The sequence below is a fragment of the Cibotium barometz genome, chromosome 22 (genome assembly GCF_041138505.1).
Source record: "Cibotium barometz isolate CiBa-2024 chromosome 22, ASM4113850v1, whole genome shotgun sequence".
NCBI classification, from domain to species: Eukaryota; Viridiplantae; Streptophyta; class Polypodiopsida; order Cyatheales; family Cibotiaceae; genus Cibotium; species Cibotium barometz.
In genome coordinates this window covers 38,850,620-38,867,810 of record NC_141067.1, presented here as the reverse complement: position 1 = coordinate 38,867,810, position 17,191 = coordinate 38,850,620, and positions in this window count along the sequence as shown.

Genomic DNA, 17,191 nt, shown 5'->3' with positions numbered 1-17,191 from the left:
TAGTTAATTAACTTAACCACTTCTTGAATCTTTTCTTACATGACCCATTTTTCCTAATTTTGTCTAATGCCACCTTTTTATGAATTACTCTCCAAGTAAAGTAGGGGAGAACTAGTTTTTATGCTCTAGTCTCCTTAATATAGGAAACTTTTTAGGCTAGTTACCTCCCTTTTCACCCTTGGTTAATTAACTTAACCACTTCTTGAATCTTTTCTTACATGACCCATTTTTCCTCCTTTTTGGCCCTTATGACCTGTATTTATCCTTTGGCACTAGTCGTGCCTTGTAATTTTCTAAGTTACCATTACATTTGCATTTTTCTTTGTATACCTGCTTAGTGTTAATTACTTTACTTGGATAACAATCTATAACGTCCCAAGTGTGGTTTTTCAAGATGGAGTCATATTTTGCTTATATGGCTATCATCCACTTTGGATCCTCTCCTTGTGCTTCAACAAAGGAGGTAGGATCTTGAATCTTGAGTACCCCTTGTGCTTCAACTAAGGTGGTAGGCTTATTAATCTTGAGTACCTTTGTCATGAAAGAGAAAATCACAAGATTCTTTTGAGCCCTATTTTAATCTAATATTCTGGATCTATGGACTTATGAAGGTACATCCTTGAAGGCTTCAAAGATTTTTCTCCATCTACAAAAGTTTTGTGTACCACTCAAGAAATGGCTTATCCTTTTGTGGCAGAACATCACGTGCCATGCTCTTGTTATTCATCTTCAAAATATATATCCATATGGGTTTCCCTCTTTCAGAATACAAGTAAGCCTATGCTAGATGTGAAGATCCTCCTCCATCCGATGTGGTTGTTCCTAGCATACATCATAGCTCTCACGAGAATTTTCTTTGCTTGAGGGTTATAGGGCCGATATTCCTTTAACTCCATGTTGTTTCCCAAGAGGATGCATTTTTTTTTTTGGAATTAAATTTGGTTCTCTTAGCATCTAGAACATGTACATAACATTACCACCTAAAAACCATTCATACCCAAAATCTTTTAAGTTTATAGCACAAATTAAAGGTTCCTTACCCAAGTAGGCCTGTAATGGATGCATCCCTTTGAAAACATTTCTTGCAGTCCTATTAGGAATACATAGCCGTGTTGTTAACTATCTCAGCTCAAAAAGATTTAGGTGGATTCTTGCCATTAATCACACACATCTCCACATGTAGAAACCCAAGAGTTCATCAGATTCCTTAGTCTATTCCAAATTGCTTTAATTTTATTCTCCTCTCCTTAGTTTGTTATCAACTTCTCTTGTTGAAGCTGATTTTTAATGGATTTTTGGTCTTGTACTAGCTTTGCAAACAAAGCCCACATGTAGAAACCCAAGAGTTCATCAGATTCCTTAGTCTATTCCAAATTGCTTTAATTTTATTCTCCTCTCCTTGGTTTGTTATCAACTTCTCTTGTTGAAGCTGATTTTTAATGGATTTTTGGTCTTGTACTAGCTTTGCAAACAAAGCCCATTCTTCTACAGTTATGGAGACATATTGAGACATGGTCATCACACTACCTTCCATGCTATTTATGATGGCATAGAGAGCATCTTCATTTCTTCGTCTCTCCAAGCTTAGACATGTTTGGTAACAAGTGATATTATATATGGTTTTTGCCTATATCCCTTGTTGGTGAACATCAGTACTAATAACAACATTGTCCAAGATCTTATAAGAGGAAAGAATAGCCTTCACCTTTAACTTACCAAAAACATAATTGGTGCCGTTAATCTTTCCATATTAACACTCGATAGTGGTGTGAACAAAGTCTTGCAGAATATGTCATTTCTCCTAAGGGATTTCTAGGGACAATAATTAGTAAAGAAGTTTTGTACTGAGCCAAAGATCTAACACCATTAAAGAGGATACCATGTGTGGTGTATATAAGATAACACTCACAAGCAATATGATATTTCAAAACATAAAACATTAAAACTCAAATTATAGAATAATAGAGATAGAGAAGAATACTATATTAATGAAGTCATGGTGGCAAACTCCCACACACCTCGTGCCCCTGTGAAGGAAGCTTCCATGGTTGATTTGGAACTACTAAGATAGATGTTTTATGCTAGTAGAAACTAGGGAGTAAACCCATGATGGTGATGAGGTTGATGAACTAGGGAGTAAACCGACTGTGATGAGATGATTGATGAACTAGGGAGTAAACCCACTGTGATGATGACTAATGAACAATTTTGAGAAGGGACTAGCCATGTATCTATTGAAATAGGGAGTAAACCCCATAGTAATGATGATTGATGAACTATTTGGAGAAGGGGTTGGCCATGTATCTATGTATGTGGTTTGGCTATGACATAAATGTGTAGGTCTATGGTGGTCACCGTTCATGGTGTAGATTCCCATGGCCATCTAGGCTCATCTTGGGCCCTGTAATGTTAGGACATGGTGTGTCTAAGAGCTATTAAAATTATGAGATGAGGGAAAACTAGAGCTCACAAGCTCTTGCACACACACATGAAATAAACTCATGATTTAAACAATGGAGTAAGGAGGGAGAGAGAGAGAGAGAAGAAACAATGTGTGGCACCCAAACAAACTAGATAACTCTCACTCAAGTGTGAGATCTCTCACACCATACAACAATAGATAGCACACCCCTATACAAAAATGAGGCTCTTTCATGTGAGCCATGTGTCAAATTCTAGACACTTCTCTCTACCTTAGGCTAAATAAAAATCAAATCCACCACACTCCAAATACTTGGATTTCCTATATTTCAACACCCCCCCTGAAATACAAGTATTCCTTATTCTTGAAAGTTAGGTCCTCCCCTTAACCTATTCTTGATTTCTCAAACTCACATAAATTAAATGTGGAAATAATGTGATATATGTGAACCATTTCTCTTTTATAGAGCATCAAGTGAAAGTACAAAGATACATCTACCATATTGGGGTAGGATGTAGCCAATGTCGATGTAGATGGTGATGTCAATGTCGTGAATGTCACCATTGAGGGTATTCCCCCTGTGAGATCCCTGTCCCCACCATGCAACAATTTCAGGGGTGCTAGTAGCGGAAGTAGCACTTCTTGCATGGGGCAGGGTCCCACACTTGGGGCCTCGCCCCCACGGATATCTGGACAAGAGACTAATCTATCGGTTTTTCCAAAACCGAACCCGAAAAAACTTCCTTTACCCAAAAAGCACGGGCGATTCCACCAGGATAACTTTTCCCATAGTCAAAAACCTTAACGTAGTCAAAAACCTTAACTAGCTGAGCTCATCTGACCAAACCCGTAAGTCCCATAGTCAGATCAGGAAAAAAGACTGTACTTGGATCATAGAGACCAATGCTTTTTTTCTCATTGAGAGGCACAACCATTGATTCCTTTTCCATAGAACAATTTTTGTCCGGGATTTACTTCATCTATCGAACTAAACAGAAATTGAGTCTCGATTTACGGATCCATCAGTCCAGCCTCTAACCCCATCCAGTCCCATGTGTTAGTCCAACCACCTAACCACTGTAGTGATGGGATCCAATTAGAAATTTGGTTAGGTTTTGTCCTGGGTACCAGGGAAAAGAGTTCCTAGGCCCCCTAGCCGGATGTTCATGCAAACATAAAACTAGTCATACCACTTACACACCCAATATGAAATTGCCTTTTTTTTCAGCATCAGCTATCTTTAAAACAATCCTTTAATGAAACCATTGTATCACTAATCACAATACTCCAAAATATCCGGTTGAATCTTAATTTCCAATCATTCTTTCATCGGAGTATCTATGGCATCATTGGCAACCAGAATGCTCACCACCTGTCCACTCAGGGGTCTTTTCAATAGTTCCTAGCTCATAGTACCTGGCAATATAATCACTTATAAAAATCAAGATGGAATCTCCGTTGAAGATTAGCGAGATCAACCAAGAGATCCATATAAAAGAGCCATGGACTCATCTGTTGAGGACCAGCAAGGTCAATCAACTAGATCCATGCCCGGTTTCAGAAAACAACTCTTACTCCTTGATTCAGTATCTTCCACGACGCACGTGTGGGTATCTTCGGTGACCCAGAGCCCGAGCACCGTATGGTCAGCACCCTCTTTCGCAGGTCACCTAGCGCTTCACTCCTAGGCCGCTTCCTTGGTTCCTCATCCACTGTACCGTGAAGCTCACCATTTAAATCGGCTGGTCAAGACCTCGGCCGACCATGCTACGTGAGACGTCCTCCGTTGACTCTCCGTCAACTGTTGCAACTTTATTAGTTAGGTCTCCACGACCTTAATCACAAGACGGTCAAAATGCTTCCCCAGCATTCTTGACATAAAACAGTCATTTACAAACAGGTCACAAATACAGTTTCTATAATGAACTCTCGTCTTTCCACATTATCCCTCATCAGTCCACATTACTTATTCCACATTCCATTCATATGTGTACTCATTCTCATCCAATCAAATCATTTTCCATCTCATCACATCAGATTCATTCACATCACATATCATTTATTCATATCCCAATTCACATGTCATCACATCTCATCCGTTCACTCGTATCGACGTCTCATCATTTCACATACACATTCGCATTCATTATTCCACATACACATCCACATTCGTACATCCACATCCATACATCCAATTCCACATCCGCATTCATACATATACATCCATATCCACATCCATACATCCACATCCACATCCATATCCACATCCACATCCATACATTCATTTCCACATCTACATTCACATCCATACATCCATTTCCACATCCACATTCATACATCCATATCCACATGCACATTCATACATCCACATCCATATTCCATATTTACATCCATACATCCACATTCATACATCCACATCTACATCCACATCCATACATCCATATCCACCTTCCACATTCATACATCCATATCCACATTCCACATTCATACATCCACATCCACATTCACATCCATACATCCATATCCATATCCACATCCATACATCCATATCCACATTCCACATTCATACATACACATCCATATCCACATTCATACATCCACATCTATATCCACATCCATACATCCATATCCACCTTCCACATTCATACATCCATATCCACATTTCACATTCATACATCCACATCCACATCCACATTCACATCCGTACATCCATATCCACATCCATACATCCATATCCACATTCCACATTCATACATACACATCCATATCCACATCCATATCCACATTCCACATCCATACATACACATCCATATCCACATTCATACATCCACATCCACATCCACATCCACATCCATACATCCATATCCACATTCCACATTTATACATCTATATCCACATTCCACATTCATACATCCACATCCACATTCACATCCATACATCCATATCCACATCCATACATCCATATCCACATTCCACATTCCATACATCCATACATACACATCCATATCCACATCCATACATCCACATCCATATCCACATTCATACATCCACATCCACATCCACATTTATACATCCATATCCACATTCCACATTCATACATCCATATCCACATTCCACATTCATACATCCACATCCACATTCACATCCATACATCCATATCCACATTCCACATTCATACATACACATCCATACATCCACATCCATATCCACATTCATACATCCACATCCACATCCACATCCATACATTCGTATCCACATTCCACATTTATACATCCATATCCACATTCCACATTCATCTATCCATATCCACATTCCACATTCACATTCACAAACATCCTCATCCATTCATCCATTTACATTTATCTGATTCATATCACTTCCATCCATCCATTTACATCTATATAAAAGAATTTCTTTTATGCATCTATTTATGCATAAAAATCATTTATGATGAAAATCACACTTTTATAATCAAAATAACAATTTTAATATACTTCCTTCTATGCATGGAATTTAATTCTAAAGAGAGTAACACTTTTTTAATAAAATATTTTTAGTATGCATTTTCTTATACCTAGGATAAAAATTAACACTTTAAGAATACATATACGATGGGAATTACTCTTTTTGAAAAAAAATAAAACTTATTTTTCACAATTTTAGAAAATTTTACCATAACTTCCTTTGTATGGCTGACCATTTTTTAATTTTTACTTCTCTAAAATTAATTGGAAGTTCACAAAAAGTATTTAAATCATTCTAATTAAACATTTTCTACTTATCAAAGCAAAACATTATGAAAAACTTGATTTTATCCATTAATCATTCATCTAGGATAAAGAATGGTTGGATTTACTAAAAAAGAGAGGGGAATGCCTTTTTTCAATGAGGCATAACATCATATTCAATTTAGAGAAGACAAAAATCATTTAAAAAATCATAAAAATTAAGCATACATGGGAATTTATGTATTTCCTTACTTCCATTCATCAATTAACTTCAATAGCATTAAAAATCCATTCCAATTAAGCTTCTCAAGCTTGAGAGGGGTTGAGAAGAGAGAAACATTGAGAAATTATGGAAAAAGATTAAAATTCACACTTTACCTTACAAATTGCTTGATTCTTTAATCACGGTAGAGGCTCCCAACCAATCAATTGGTTTGGTATGCTGATGGAGCCACCAATGAAAATTGAAGAAGGAGGGAAGCTCCAATTTCTTCAATTTGGAGACAATTTTAGAGAATAGTAAAAATTATCATTATTTCAGCATAATTCTGGCATAGTATAATTCTCCTATTTTTTTTACAAAGGGCCCAGGTTCTATTTATAGGAGAGGGAGGCTCTAACCAAGACCAACTGATTTCTAGAATTTTCTAGATTCAGTTTGGTTGAATTTAGACCAGATCTGGACCTAGTTTGGTTCCTTTTTTATTCGGTTTGGTTCCTTTTTGATTCGATTTGATCCAAGAGAGAGGAGAGATAAAATATCACATTATTTTTTAGTTTAAAACTCATTCAAGCATGTGAAGTAGGCGCCTCCTTGAAGGGACTCCCCTTCCTTACACATGTTTCAAAATGGAATCATTATACCCAAAATATCTCATTTTTTTAGTAATACTCATAGTTTTTTACTAATAAACCTTGTACATAGTCAACTCTTCATCTTATGTGAGTATTTACTCATTTTTGGGGGGATTTTCTTAATTTCTTCATTTTTCTCCTCCACACATTTGGATGAATCTTATTGGCCCATAGGAACCTTAATTTAAAATTTTGAAAAAATCTTGACCCTCAGGATAAGGCCTCTTGAACAGATTATACTTGATTTCTAATGCACCTTCTGAGAATCTTTTTGAACTTCTGTTTCGGGGAAACTTATTTTAATAAGAAGAGATATTTTTCCATACAAAAATATTTAAGAACTAAATTACCATTCTCTAGAAGATTTTCTCTCTCTAGGCCAAAACTGGTAGAAACAAGATCTTTTATATTTCTGAAGAGGGATTTGATTACAGGGGAAGATACAGGACATCTTGAGAGGCTGGGGAGGAATCTTACATCCCCCCTGGGTCTTTGTCCAAAATCAGTATATATAAATTACAATATGGGATATAGACCTAAATTACAAAATAGGAAATTCATTGTTGATATATAGACCTAATTCACTATATAGAAAATAATTTGATAAATTTAAAATAAAAAAGTGATCACAATTGTCCCTCCGTGGTGCTCTGCCGACGGCGAAAGCGGTGTCCGCACGAGGCGGGGATTCACACTCGGGGCCTCGCCCGCGGATATCCGGGATGAGAGGCTAGCCCGGGTGGTCCCTCCGAAATCGGGCCCGAAAGACTCCCCTCGCCCGGAAGGCATGGGTGATTCCGCCAAGGGAAAAATCTTCTAACGGGGGAATCACTCTAAATGAGTCAAAGTCTTAACTAGTTAAACTAATCTAACCGAACCTGAAGTCACATAGTCAGATTGATTAAGAAGAGACTTGCACTTGGTCCATGGAATCACCGCTTTTTTCCTCATTTACGAGGCACAGCCACACTTATCCCCTCCCACAGAACAAGGTCTTTTCAGGATTTAAACTAATTAATGTAACTAATCATATCTAGTTGTTTCTCTGGAATCCTCCGATCCAGCCTACCCCATCCCGCCCGTGGGTTAGCCAACCACTGTATTGGTGGGATTCCTTTATAAAGATTTGGTTGTTTTTTTGCTTGGGTACCGAGGAAAAGAGTTCCCAGGCCCCCTAGCCGTGGTGATTCATGCAAAAATTAATGTAGGCATACCACATACACATCCAATATGAAATTACCATTTATAACAGATTCGACTACTTTAAAACAATCCTTCAATAGAAATCATAATATTTTTTATCATCATTTTTTAAAATTCTGAGTCCATTGTATTACAATAATATCCTCTGGACTCTTCGTTGAAGACCAGCTGGCCAACCAGCGAGATCCAATATCAAAATTTGGTTCTCAAAAATCTTTCCTTTTAGTCCATCCGAAATCTTCCTCGACGTACGCATGGGTGTACTAGCAACCGCGAGCCCGTGCATCGCCTGGTCAGAACCCTCTAGGATCCTCCTTAGGTGTCCTAGCACTTCACCCAGGGACCGCTTCGTTGGTCCTTGCCCATCGTACCGGAAGTATACCATTTTAACCGTATCGAGGCTGGGCAGGCTTTGTCGCGAGCGACGTCCCTTGATGACTCCCCGTCAGCTATTCCAACAAACCTTCTCTCAGAAAAACATAAGCCAAATGCTTTCTCTAGCATTCTGGCATAAAAGAGTCCTTTGAATTTAAAAAAAACAAAAGTTCCAATGCAAGTAAAATTCCAATTTGAGATTGGTTCCAAAAACCCTTTTTCCATAATTCACAGTTTCATAAATGAGGATCCTTGATCTCTCATCAGGATAATATACCCATCATTCAGTCTAATTGTCCAACTAGATTGTTGGTGGTGAGTTCAGTCAGGAAAACTAGTTTAGTTCTGGTAGTCTATTCTTTTTGAAACTAGAATTGGTCATGAAGTTTTTACTTGATTCAAATCCAGAGATGGATAAGTAGGTTTACTGTCCGTCCCTCTCGTAGTCTAACCAAATTCACTCGGTTTAGTTCTACAAGGATTCCCTTCAGATATACAGCTAGTTTTGGGTAAATATCCATTTAGTGATTTTACCAATTAAAATATCCAAAGATATTCCTTCTATCACATAATTTCTCAACCTTAATTCATTAGGTAGAATTATGGTGGAAATTTCATCTTTTGACACTAAAATTTAATTTAAATCCATCTTTTCTTAATTATCATAAAAATTCTTCTTTTTAACTAAATATCATACCTATTTTTTTTATAAACTTGAAATCTCTCTTTTTCTCATTCTAATGAGTGCAATCCAATTATCATGGGAATTCCTCTTTTACCATAAATTAAATCTATTTAAAATTCTTCTTAAAAATTACATAAAAATATCCATTAATTCCATTAAGCTAAAAATTTCATTAAGATAAAAATTTCATTAAACTAAAAATTCCACTTTTCTCATTTAAATATTTGAATTTCAATATGGTGGGAATTCCTCTTTCATCATTTAAACTTATCTATGCAAAAAGATAAATTTGACTAAATTTTCTCTTAAAATTTAAATAAAAATCTCCATTAATTTCTTTACACTAGGAATTACACTTTCCTCATTTAAATATTTGAATTCCAATATGGTGGGAATTCCTCTTTCATCATTTAAACTTATCTATGCAAAAAGATAAATTTTACTAAAATCCTTCTTTAATTTTTAAATAAAATATACATTATTTTAGCATCCCAATTTTTCTCTTACTTCATTGGAATACATGGATTTACATTGTTGTGGGGATTACTCTTTTAACATAAAAATGGATTACTAGAAATTTCTCTTTTTTCTAATTAACTATTTATGCATAAACATAAAAATCAAATTTTCCATGGTTATAATGAGAATCAATCAATTAATCTAGGATGATTAATCCTAGAATATGGTAGGAAGTCCTCTTTTCATATTATGAATGAAAATGATTAATGTGTTAATTTTTTAGAAATTTTACCATAGCTCTGCTGCGATTACTGATAATTCTCAGTAATTTTGAAAACATAAAGTTTAGTGATATCATATGATAGAATAACCATTAATTGGATCAATATCCAATTATGGACTTGTTTCCTGATTTTTCCATGAGTTAAATAGCATAAAGCATTAAATAGCCACTTATTTGGCCTCAATTTGACAAGCATAGAAATTAGTTTTAGATTAGAGAATTGCTTCATGTGAGAAGCTTCATTTGAATATAGAATAGGTCATAGGAATGACCATTCTTTTGGGGGAGAGAGAGAAATGCTAAAGAAAATTCTCAAGCTTGAGAGAGGGATTGAGAAGAGAGAAACATTTGGAGATTTTAAAAAAAAAGACCATAAACCACACTTTACCTCCTAGATTGCTTGATTCTTTAATCAAAGTAGAGGCCCCCAACCAACCAATTGGTTTGGTATGTTGATGAAGACTCCAAGGAATATTGAAGAGAGAGAGAAGCTCCAATCTCTTCAATTTGTAGAGAAAGCTCCAATCTCTTCAATTTGTAGAGGATAATAGAAAATAAGCTTATCTTAGAGTAATACCGGCATAGTTTAGTTCACAGATGAGAATACAAAAGAATGAGGGTCCATTTATAGGTGAGGGAGGCCACTAACTAAGTCCAACTGAGTTCTAGAATTTTCCAGCTTCAGTTTGGCTGAATTTAGACAAGATTTGGACCAGTTTGAAAAGATGTAGGGGGGAGAAGAGAGCTTGAGCTCTTGCAAGCACACACACACACTCACCAAACCCTAAAAGAGAACACACAAGGTGAGAGGCTGAAAATCTTCTTCTTCTTCACACACCACTCAACACACCATATACAAAGATAAGAGTACACACATATGAAAAGGTACTCAACCAAATACATTCTAGGGTTCTCTATAGTGTGAACCTAACTAAATGAGCTGGCGCTATAACTATGCCGGTCTCTAGAATGGCCCTATCACACAGCTTGTCATCCCACTGACCGCATATCACCCATGATACCAACCATGCCAGTGGGGTGTAAGTTTGGGGCCTATCCCCCAGGCAGCACGGGTCATCAGTGTCCACCGCCTCACTAGATGAGCTCGATATCTCAACACTCCCCCTCGAGCTCAACTCCATTTCATGTACACAAAGCGAAGCCCTGAATCTGCGGAGCGTCTCTATACCCAATGCTTTGGTGAAGATGTGAGCGACCTGATCCTGTGTGCTGACATAAACAAGGTCAATGTCTCTTGCCAACACCTTCTCTCTGACAAAATGGTAGTGGACCTCTATATGCTTCGTGTGAGCATGGAAAACTGGGTTCCTGGCTAACTGTATACTGTTAATGTTGACACAGACCACTGATAGACCCAAATCTGCAAGTAGCTTTTTCAACCAAGCTACCTCACATGCTTCCATAGTAGCACCTCTATACTTGGCCTCTGTACTCAATAGAGCAACCGTAGGCTACTTCTTGCTGCTCCAAGTCATAGTAGCACTTCCCAAAGAAAACATGAAGCCACTAGTAGATCTTCTATCTGAGATACTACCAGCCCAATCACCATCTGTGTACCCATGTACACATATCTTTGTCCCAGTTTCATAAAATAGTCCACAATGCAAAGTAGACCTCACATACCTCAGTATGCATCTCAATGCATCCAAATGTGGCTTCCGTGGAACCTACATAAACTGACTCACCAACCCAACAGCATAGCTCAAATCCGGCATGGTGATCGTCATGTAGATCAAGCTTCCTACTATGCACCTATACATAGTGGGATCCTCCAAAATCTCTCTTGAATCTGCACTCAACTTGCCATATTGATCCAATGGCACTGAGATAGGCTTACAACCTATCATACCATACTTGGACAACATGTCCAAGCCATACTATCTCTGGAGTAATCCAATACATGTGGTGACCTAATCACCTCAATGCCCAAGAAATATATGAGCTCCCCCAGATCCTTCATCTCTCAAACTTCTGTCTAAGCAAGATCTTTACATCAAAGATCTCTGCATCATGGTCCCCCGTAATGATCAGGTCATCTATATAGTAGATGACAACAAGCACAACCCCTCTATCGCTGTGTCTTACATACAACAAGAAATCTACATTGGCTACATGAAAGCCAATAGTGACAAGATATTCAAAAATCTTGTCAGACCATGCTCTTTGTGCTTGTTTTAAGCCATACAAGGCTTTCTTCAACCTGCAAACATGCTCGGGGGTGACTCACATCCTCATAACTAGGTGGCTGCAACATATACACCTCTTCCTGTAAATCCCCATGCAATAATGCATTCTTTACATCCATCTGATGTAAAGACCATTGCTTTGACGTAGCCACTGCTATCACAACTCTCACTATTGCCATCTTGGCAACTAGGTTGAAAGTTTCCTCATAATCAATGCCATATGTCTGTGCATATCCTTTGGCTACCAATCTAGCCTTGTACCTGCTTATGCTTCCATCACTGTTATGTTTTACTTTGTACACCCACTTGCATCCAATGGCTTTCTTGCCTTTAAGCAATTGCACTAAATCCCAAGTCTCATTTCCATATAAGGCATCCATCTCCTCATCCATAGCTTTCTCCCAACAACACACATTTCCAACAGCATCATCAATGCATGTGGGATCTACAACCTATACAACTTTTGCCATGTATGCATAGTGATGTGCCACATAACCATCATAGGTAAACCTCTGCACAAGATTCTTCACTCTCTGAGATAATCGAATCTTTGCATTCATGGCTTCCATAGCCTTCTTTACACCAGGTGTTCTCATAGTTGGTATCCCAAGATCCTCATCAAGGCTCATCTCTGAGCCACTAGACTCTCCATCAACATGAGAATGCCCTGCAGAAATGTCAGGCATACTAAGGGGCTCAGCCACTTTCTCTTTGCCTTTATGTGATGTACTAATCACATTTGCAGGACTAGTATTATGACGTAGCCTGCCACTCCATGGTCTATCAACTGAACCACTAGATGAGGACTCTCCTTGTCTACTCAAAGACTGTGATTGCTGACTTGTATTCTGTGCAACCACATTTCCACTCACATCAGTCCCAGCAACAGCTTCTTTTCCAGCAGCATACCAGCTGCTCATCTCATCAAAAACAACATCCCTGCTTACCCTCAACTCACGTGCAGTAGCAGCAGCTCAAGGGAGTATCCAATAAACACACATTTTTCAGCTTTTGGATCCAGCTTAGATCTCAGCCCATCTGGCACATGCACATATGCAATGCATCCAAAGACTTTAAGATGAGACAAATCAAGTTTTCTGCCAGTAAACCTCTCCTCTGGAGTTACATCATGTATGGCTGCAGTTGGAGTCCTGTTCATGATGTTGTAGAAACAGCCTCAGCCCAATAGCTATGCGGCATATTCTTCTCTCCCATCAATGCTCGTGCAATCTCAGCAATGTGCCTATTTTTCCGCTCAGCAACTCCATTTTGCTACAGAGTGTATCTACATTCTTCTTCAAAAATTCAGAGAACTCATTGGAGAAGTAATCTCCCCCTCCATCTGAGCTTAGGCACTTGTTATGTACACATTATTTGTGCATATACTAGGAGGCTAACCCACATTAGGCTTGTGAGCATGGGAGCATGGGAACAAGCTCTAGTGGAGCATGGGTTAGGACTAACCTTAAGGGTTAAGGTTAGGGTCAGGCATCCAAGGGTCACACATGGGAAATGGAGAGTCAAGAGTCACTTGAGGGCCCTCCTATATAATAGGGGCATGGGGCACACTCAAGGGAGGTTCTCTTGTGTAGAGGATTGTATCTACATTCTTGCCATTTCACTATAGAGCTGAGTGCTGCTGTATTGGAGTTATACCTCTTGGTGGTATGGGACACTAAGGTGAAGGTATGTGGTACTCCATTATATTTCATGTGTGCAACCCTTGGGCTCGGGGGTGGTTGGGTGGTAGAGTTTATGCCTGATTTATGCATGTTTATGCATGATAATTATCTAGAGAGATCTTAGGGTTTTAACAGTGGTATCAGAGCAATCTCTAGTTAATTGTTGTTGTTTCTACTTTCTTATTCCAATTTTTGGCATTTTTTTAAAAGTAAATTTTTATATTTACTAAATAAAATGTTATTTTATTGGTTTGTTTTGGTGATTTTGCTCGTGGATCGTCGATATGGCGATTGGAACGCATGTTACTTCTACTCAATGGACGAATCGACGTTGCGGGGGAATCCCGTGAGTTTAATGCTATTTCTTCCCTATTTTTTATGGTTAAAATAAGCATTCATGGAAATTCTTACCAAACTTCACATATTTTATTGTGAATATTGTTGGTAGAATGGATTCCCTAAATTTCTAAAATTTTTAGGAAATTTTTTCTAATTTTTTCTAAATTTTTAGAGATTTTTTGAGCATTTTTTGTTAAAAATGTATTTTTTAATACATTTTGCGGGTTTTCCGCGGGCATGTTTTCAATTTTCTGCCAATTTTTCTTGCTGAAAAGCAATGTGGGGCAGTCAATTGATGCGTGAGTTCTCTACCGTGTGCGTAAAGATCTTCTCTTCCTCAAAATCTGGATTTTTTAACCTCCATTTCTCTCTCATATGTGGAATTTATTTTAAATAAGATAATTTAATTAAATATTAATCATAATTAAACACTAATTATGATTAATAAGTAATTAAGCATCTCTCTAATCTCTAAACAGAGAAGAGAAGAGAAGAGATGGGTGGGTATGAAAAGGATAGAGAGAAGAGAAGAGAAGAGAGAGGAGAGGATTGCTCCCTCCTCTCTGCTATTTCCACGCACAGGCGCAGGGCGGGGGGCTGCGCAGCGCCGGCGGGCAAAAATCGCCCCCCCCCCCTATAAATTTTTTTTAAAAGCTTTTAGTTAAAAGCTTATAAGTTTTTTTTTGAAAAAAAATCTTTTTTTTAGAAAAAGGTATATTTTTTCAAGATACCTTCATTTGGAAAAGCTTGGAAAAAGGAAAAAATCCTGAAAAAATACATTATTTCTCTGGAAATTGTATTCTTTATTCTGGAATTTTTTTTCTCTTCATTGAACCTTTTGGCTTTCCGCATTCTCGGGAAACCTTTTGGCTTTCCGAATTCCGGAAAAACTATTGACCTTCCGTATTCCGGAAACTTTTGACCTTTCACATTCCGATTTTTTTTTCTCTTTTCATTTTCCCAAAACTTTTGGCTTTCCGTATTCCGGAAAAACCATTGGAATTCCGAAATTTTTTGACCGTTCGTATTCTAATGCGTTCGGGGTTGATTAAAAATTTCAAAAAATTCTTTAAAATTAGTGGAAAATGAGAGAAAGGTTATTTTAACTTTCGAAAAAATGTGGGATTGCTGTTTGGCATGTGGTGTGTCCTTTCGGGCGCCTGTGACCATTCAATTTCCTTTAAAAATATATTTTTGACCCAAAAAATTAGAAAATCCATTAAAATTATAAATTTTCATTGGATTTGAGAATTGTCGGGCGGAATTGGAAATTTCGTGAATGATGGGATTCTCTGGAAAACTTAGGAAATTTCTAGAAATTATTTTTAGAAATCCTAGAAATTGGTATTTTTTTAAAAATATCAATGGTATTTTGGCAAATTTCTTTGCTAAAAATTTTCTGGAAAATTATAAGTTTGGAATGCCATAAGATGGGTTTTGGTGGTTTTCAAAATTAACATATTTTGAGACCCTATGAAATTAGGGAAAATTAGGAAAAAATCATGGTAATTCTTTTTTCTCGAGAATTTTTTATTTTCGAGGGATATTTGGTGTTATAGTACATTTTTTATGTACTCACACTAAACAAATGCGGGTTATTCGCATTTTATTAATACGAGCATGCCTTGTATTAATATTTTAGTCGTTTGGATTGATTCTAGACGATGTTTTCATGATTTTTTAGCCAATGTCTAGCCACCAAATGCTAATTAAAGCACAACTAGCCCCAGCATCTCCTTGGCGACCACGCTTACCCGCCAACCTTTTTCACGTACAAGGTGGCAACCCCTTTTTCGTTGGCTCTCCTCTCCCACACATGGCTGCGCTCCACACTTTCTTTTGCATCTCTTCCATGAGGTGGCCACCACACAGTATCCTGGTTCAGCTTGTCAGCAGCAGCAGCTCTCAACGTCCCCCAATCTCTACACGACGGCCACACACCCCAAACCAGCCTGTCACCTACAGAACCCACCAGTTGTCGTGCCAGCATCATCCAGCTCTGCATAGCCCGGGCCCCCTGCGCTTCTTCTTACGTGTCACCACCACAAGGCGGTAACCCCTGCATCAGCTTGCGGCTGCGCCCGAGAACCAAAACAAACAAGGCGACCTTGCACCTTTTGTCTGCACAGCTGCGCCGACTCCCGACTCTTTCCACGCTTTTGCCAACCTTCTGGACTCCTTCGCTGGCATCTAGGCAAACAGCCAAGTGGCGGGACACGTTAATATCATTTTTTTTATTTCTTAAAACTTCAATGATGGCCACCCTCAATGCTTTCACACCAATGCTTTTGCATACTATCCACATGTAGCCGCTCTCTCTTCCATTTCACCATATACAAGGTAACACTGGCCCCATAATCTTTTAACGGCTCCCATGCTTTCCACACACTTGAAAACAACTTGCTAGTGCCCATTGTACTTGGGACGCGCACACAACCAAACAAACACTTAGCTGATACCACATCCACCTCCGGTAGACCACTTCCGGACAGGCCTGCAACAAGCCCAAAACAAATCCGTCCATCCTGTACACCTAGCAACGCTTTCCAAACAAAGCTCTTCACATACGCCATGCACATGTATGTACACAAGCCCAAAACATCTTTTAGAAAAATGCCTGACATACTTTGCCAGCCCCCCCATCTGCTAGAGCATTCATGCTTAGCAGCAAAAAGCATAATGTCCAATAGCTATTCACCAAGATCAAAAGGAAACAGCAACTCACCATCCCATTTCCCAATATCTTTGAAACACAATGGCTGTATCACTACATACCAAACATTAACCATATGCATCAGAAAATCATTTCCATCCACTTCACCCACAACATCATCCTCAAGCTTCTGCTCTTTACTCACAACAACCCTCCTCATCTTCAAAACCTGTGGCATTGCAACCTTTAGCATCCCATTCATCAACACCAGTGAAGGCCAGGTTCCAGCATCTTGACCTT